Below are 6,559 nucleotides of genomic sequence, written 5' to 3' on the forward strand. Positions count from 1 at the left end.
TTTCTGAACCGGGGATTGAACTCAGATCCTTGCATTTGCCAGTCAAGCGCTTATCCTTCTGAGCCATCTCGCCGGCCCCTCAAATATTTTTTAATTTTTATTTTGAAGAGTAAAAACAGAAGCAAAAACAGAAAAAAAAAAAAGGACAGAAATAGTAACACACAATAATGCATATGTTACAGATTTTCAAAACAGGAATAGCTAATTAGCAATGGTTGCTATATTATCTATTTTTATCATCAAATTTGTTGCTCAGTTTAATAGATATAGTTATGCAAGATTGAGAAATAACTGAATATTGGCACTTGCTTTCAAACAATCAGTTTTTTCCTCGTCTTTTTTGGTTTCATCTATTTTAAAGAGAGTGTAATAATTGATAAAACATTAAAAACAGTACACATATATCAAATATGTTTTAATACTTATTTTATTATGATTTTGTATATTTATATAGTTGTTTATTTGCCTGTCTGTTTTTTTTTTGTTTTTTTTTTTTATGTTTTGTGTTTTAGGGAAGGGTCTACAGGGTGTTCAGGGTCTAAATACTAGATCGGACTCGTAGTGATCCGCCTGTTTACAGCCTCCCAAGAGCTGTGATTACAGGAGCATGCCACCACGCCCAGTCTCAATTGCCATCTCAACGTGCCCCATGGGCTGGGCCGGCACGGTAGGCCTGGGAATCGAACCCCTGCCCCTGCGCCTGCACTTTCTTGCAGGCGCTTTAATCCACTGAGCTATTTGGCTGGCTCTTGCCTGTCTGTTTTAAACATAATGGTTTTATGTATTTATATAGCTATTTATTTGTTTACTTATCTGCCTACCTTTGCGGCACTCGAGGTTTACCCCAGGGCCTTGCACATGTCCAATAAGAACTCCATCCCTGAACCGCATCCCTATTCTTGATAAACAATTTTTTATTATTATTTTAAGTTACGAGCTATTCTGCTAAAGTGTCTTTATATTTGCTTAGCTGTCTGTTATACTTCATTTTCTTTTCATCTTAGATCTTAACACGAGCGTTCCATATTCTAGTTGCAAAGGTGGCTTTGAAAGGAAGCGTGGTGCTGGGGATCAAATCTGCACACGCACGGCAAGTGCCCTCCCACAGAGCAGCTCCGCAGACTGACAACGGTTTCAGGGAGAAATCGTGTTCTTTCCCACCAAAAAGGTGGCTTTCTAACATGAAGCAAGAGTTTAAGTACTTCACCTTCGTGTTTTAACTTTTTGCTATGTAGATCCTTCCTTCTTGTCAAAGTTAATAAAATGCCAATTCTTATATGCAAAGGCCAAGGTGGAACTATGGGTCTACTTTGCGCACAAAAGCTTTCCTTCTGTAAGTACTTTTGTACCAGAGCAAAGCATTTCAGGCCAGGGATACAGCTGAGCCACACGGCGCATGCCTGGCAGGCACAAGGTCATGAGTTCGATTCCTGGAACGTTTTAGAGGTGTAGATTTGTTTTCACTCTACATCCTTTTTTATTTTAACTAATTTATCTTCATTTATATTTTTAGTTCCTCCTGGAAGTACGTTGAAGGTAATTTATTTTTAATTACATGATATCATTTGGGTGATGCAGTTAGTACAAAGAAGCTGTTTTTAATTACGTATGTGTATATGTAGATATACGTGTATACTTTTAATAGTTTATTATTCAAATAATGGGTTTGTTCTGGTTAGAAAAATAGTATGTATTATCATATGAAACTGAGAAATGAAGAATCTTCAGATAATTATATTCCAAGTCTTTTGTGAGTCTTTTTTAAAAAATGTATTTAGTGCAAGGTCTACAGGGTCTCACTACACAGATCTGACTCAGTAATCCTCCTGTTTACAGCCTCCCAAGTGCTGGGATTATAGGTGCACACCACCACGCCCAGTCTCTTTTGTGAGTCTTTTTCCTAAACCCATAATATAGTACCAATTTTTTCTCCCTTCTATACAGAAATACATAACATATAATATAGTTATTTTTGTCCTGTTTGTTCACTAATGTAACACTATCTGATAACTATTTTATTTCAAAGTGCTATTTTTCATTTTTTTTTTCAAAGTGCTATTTTTCAACCTGAAAAATTCCTTAGTTTTCTAGAGAATAATCAAGAACTACTAAGGGGAAAAAAGCTTTCATAAGCTACAGTAATAATTTGCTGGATATTTTACACTAGGTTTTATTGTTATTTGGGCTGTAAAGAAGTTATGATCAAAACTAAGCCTGAATATTACCTTTAATGCCATGAAAACAAAAGGACAGCAGAATCATGTGCTTAACAGAATTCACAGGGTGGCAAGCTCACTTAGAAGTTACAGTGTGTGCTTTTAGAAAATAAACATTTTAAAATTCACAGATGTTGTGAGGCCCCAGTCAAAAATAAATTATAATCACTTTGTATGTAACAGTAAAAATTCCAAAGGACTCTTAGTCACCCACTTTCAACATGTATCACAGATACACTTTATCTTTTTGGTCATAGAATGTAAATCACATTTATTTCTATATCTGTGTATATATTGAAATAAATTGCCCCAGAAAACAAAATATTGAATGCACTATGGTCAAGTGCAATCTAATGGAGAAAGCAAAACCTATTCCCTTCAAGGAGCCTGTGGCATATTTGGTGAGAACATCAAAATGCTTATGGAGTTTGAATACAGTGTTTATGCGTGAAAGTATAAGCAACTTTGTAATTATCAGAGCATGCACTATGTTTAGTAATGGATACTCCATTTTTATTATAACAATTCACTTTTTTCTTTTTCTTTTTTAAGGTTTTGTTTGACACTATCAAATATATAAAGAGTCCTTACTTACCATACTGGGAAAGATGACATTTATCATTGTGCCATAAATGCCCTAGAAAGCAAAGAAAACATTATTATTTATTACGCCTCCGTCCGCGGGGATCCTACCCGCCACATGCAATGCATCAACAGCAAAACAAAAATGAAGTCAGCGTATTGAACAAAGCACAAATCAGTGTTGTAAGAATTCTCAAACATGTCGTTGGACAGAAAGACCTTAGGATTAAACAGTGGTGAGGCTGAGTACTTTCAGACACGGAATAAAAGATTATATTTTCTGAAAACAAATATTACAGGATTAAGAGACAATGGTTAATGATATTTTTTCACTATGCCTTTTGAACACAGTTGAATTTTTCACTGAATGCCAAGAGACAGCTACCCCTGAATGTTTTTTGTTTTTTTTTTTTAATGTACTTATTACAGAGTCTACATGGTCTACAGGGTCTCACTACAAAGATCAGACTCATAGTAATCTTCGTGTTACAACCTCCAAAGTGTTGGGATTAGAGGGGCACACCACCACGCCCAGTCTCAGCCCCTGAATTCTTTTCCCTTAAAGAATTCAGGGGGGACAGTCTAGTTTTTGTAGGTCAACATTCATGACCACTGCATCCATTTATTTATTTTTATTTTTTTATATATTTACTTTTTATTGAGAAATAAATATGAATGAGACAGTTTCACAGCTGATTAATAGGACAGTTTTGATATTCAATACTCTGTGCATTGTTATCTTCTTAGTGGATATCCATAGTACAAGAAGCAGACAGGATATTCTGTCCAAACACTGTTAGTACACCTCTTTCTTCTCATTGAGTTAAGCGAAAGTAGCTGTAAATTTATCCTAATTATTTTGTATATATAAATACAAAATGATCTTTCCTTTGTATCTTTTTTAAAATTTAAATTTAAATTAAAATTTTTTTGTCCTGTCAGAGGTTGCATCCATTTAAATGTAAGTGAATTTTCTGTTGAATCTTGATAAGAAAATCAGGTGTAGAAGCTGAGAAACAAAATTTGAATATCAAGCTCGTTTTTCCTGATAAGAAATCATTTATTTTGTTGCCATTTTCTATTGATTATATAACATGATAAGAACTAGGCCAAAACTGTACTTGGAAAAGATATACTTGAAAAAATTATGTTCTTTAAAATTCTTCATAAACATTTACTTTTCATTTTCAATAATTGGTTCATTTTCTGTCCATAAGTATAAAATAATATGTCAGGATAAAGAAAATATGTTTTTATCTCATCCTGATAATTAATGTTATTAAATATGGGTTATATTCACTTCCTTTGTGTTTTTTTAAACATCATACACATAATTTTAAGAAAGTGCACAGTTCATGTCTCTTTATCAAACTTAACCAATTGCTAAGTAAATTTTATTTTACTTTTTTAGTAAATTTTAATAAATAATATAGATTTACTTGAGTTTTCCAGATAATATTTCAGTCCCTGTAACATTTTTCTACTATAGTAATTTTGAATAAAATTATATTTATCTGTATTTGAAAACTTCCTAAGCACAATAGTATTTCTATAAGTAAAAGCAAATTATAATTTTAAGCCACTGAAACTGACGATCACTTGGTTTTCCAGTGGTGATGATTAAGCCTAGGGCCCAGGGCTCTACCACTGAACTGCACAGCCGGTCCAAAATATTCACAAATTTTTAAAAGATCTTTTGCTGAAGGATAAGTTATGAAGAATGTCTTACTAGCTTTTCACAAAGACGATAGTTTGTTAGAGATTTTTATAAATGAACATTTGAATAGCAAATATATAAGCTGAAATTCTGCAATGATTTAGGAATTCTCCCTATGAAAGTAGTTTCTTTTAAGTAAATTATTGTTACAGAGTCATACACATTTATAATTCAAAATTTTGGATTTGATTTCTAATGCAAACATTTAAAGAAAAAGTATGAACCATAGAGAATTTTATTGTATATGATACCTATTCTTAAAAATATTATACTCATATTTATAGTTTCTAAACTGCTAGGAAATAATAATAATAATAAAATTTTTTTAAGCACCGGCTCCTGAAGAGGGCAGCACGTTCTAGATCTTACTGCATTCCAAGCTCTAATGTCACAGCTTTGGCTTTAGTGCACTTTTTTAAGAACTAAAGGGGAAAAAATTGATACATTTTTTGATGTCTGCTCCGCTGATGCAATAAACAAGTATTCCAAGCAGTTGCAGTCTAAGGTCAAAGCTGCATCTGACTATTAAGAGAGAACCATTCAAATTAGACATCTAAAGCAACATTTTAGAAAAAGAAAAACAAAATGCTAGTAAGGAGATGCTTGCAAGGGAAGGGTTTCCTTTTAATACTGTGGATAACTTTTCCTATTGACAGTGCATAGACGGTCAAAACTACTAAAAAGATTAGATGCAATTATCTCCTTGTGCATTTCGTAGCAATTGATATGACAACAGTCGCGTCAGTAGCAATCCACACTTTCATCAGATATTTCCTCCTTATCTTTTCTAGGAGCCAAATCTATGCAGTCAAATTTATAATCAAGTCCTGATGAATCTGCTAACACCTCTTACCATTTAACAGACAGCTGGCCTCCACCCACATGTATAAATATTTACAAAGAGGCTTGGAACTCTTGCGCAAGTAGGAGACTTAAAAGAATATGTGTTTGAACTTTCTTACTTCGTTAATTTTTTAGTACTATTTTTGCCACTATTCTTTATTTAAAAATTCTTTTCTTAACCAATTTGAAACTCACTCCAGACAGGCACTGCCAAAGGTCACCTGATCTCAGTAACAGAGCAGATAAGTAAAGGAAACAATGTCTAGTGTTCACAAGTCAACTCTCCTAAACACGTCTTTGAATTATTTAACTCTTATCTGAGTATAATTTGGGTTGGCATATCAAACAATCTTTTTTTTTTTCCTTTTTTTTTTTACTTCCTTGAGTGCAGGTAAGAGAAGTAAAGAAAATAATTAAGGGCAGAGCATGATGTTATACAATGAGAAACAACTTTGGTCAAGCTTCAGTAATGTAATAATTTTAATGAGAACTACAAGATGATGTGTTTACATTGTTGATGTCACTTGGGTGTCTATTAACGATCTACATTTTTTGAGGAAGCTTCACTTTAGCATTTTGCAAAAGCCTAGAGAATATTTGGAGAATAAGGCAATATGAAAAATATTCAGTCTTCAATCCTAATTTAGCGTGTTAGCTATTTATATTTTCTTAAATGCTTGGAATTTTGCAAATACTCAATATAATTTGATGCCATCTTAACTTTTTAAAACTGTAATTAAGAAACAACATGACCTAAGACTTTCTTTGCAATTTTAATGGCTGCTAGAATTTATTTTAGATTACAATATAAAGTTGTGATAGTTTTCTGGTGAGAAGTTGTACACCAGTATCAGAGAGTAATACTTCAACATGTTCTTTCAGTCGTCACTTAGTAGTGTTAATAAAAGCTCTATTGATGGAAGCAACCAAAAAGGATGCTTTCTTTAGTGAAGTTTATCAGTCTAATAGTTAAATAAGAATTTCCAGACTGTATCTGATGTACCATAAGTGACTAAAGACAACCAGCAAGACTTATTCTAACAAAAATTGTTTAAATCACCAGGGAGATAGCTCAGTAGAATAAGTGCCTGCCTGATACGCTCAAGGTTCTGAGTTCAATCCCTCGTACCACCCACCCCCCCAACACACACCAAAAAAAAAAAAAAAAAAAAAAAAGAAAGAAAGAAAGAAAGAAAGAAAA

General features: G+C 33.2%; 1 protein-coding gene across 8 annotated transcripts in view; it reads right to left on the minus strand.

Moving 5' to 3' along the window:
- The window catches only part of Adgrl2 (adhesion G protein-coupled receptor L2), a 228,560-nt gene extending 225,707 nt beyond the window's left edge, over positions 1-2,853 (minus strand). For all 8 annotated transcript variants that reach the window (XM_023699064.1, XM_023699056.1, XM_004639303.3 and 5 more), the window contains exon 1: positions 2,812-2,853. The gene's annotated coding sequence lies outside the window, so the exon portion shown is untranslated. The remainder of the gene's footprint in view (positions 1-2,811) is intronic.
- Between the last annotated feature and the right edge of the window lie 3,706 nt (positions 2,854-6,559).

Source organism: Octodon degus, unplaced genomic scaffold (assembly GCF_000260255.1).
Source record: "Octodon degus isolate 3935 unplaced genomic scaffold, OctDeg1.0 scaffold00109, whole genome shotgun sequence".
Lineage (NCBI taxonomy): Eukaryota > Metazoa > Chordata > Mammalia > Rodentia > Octodontidae > Octodon > Octodon degus.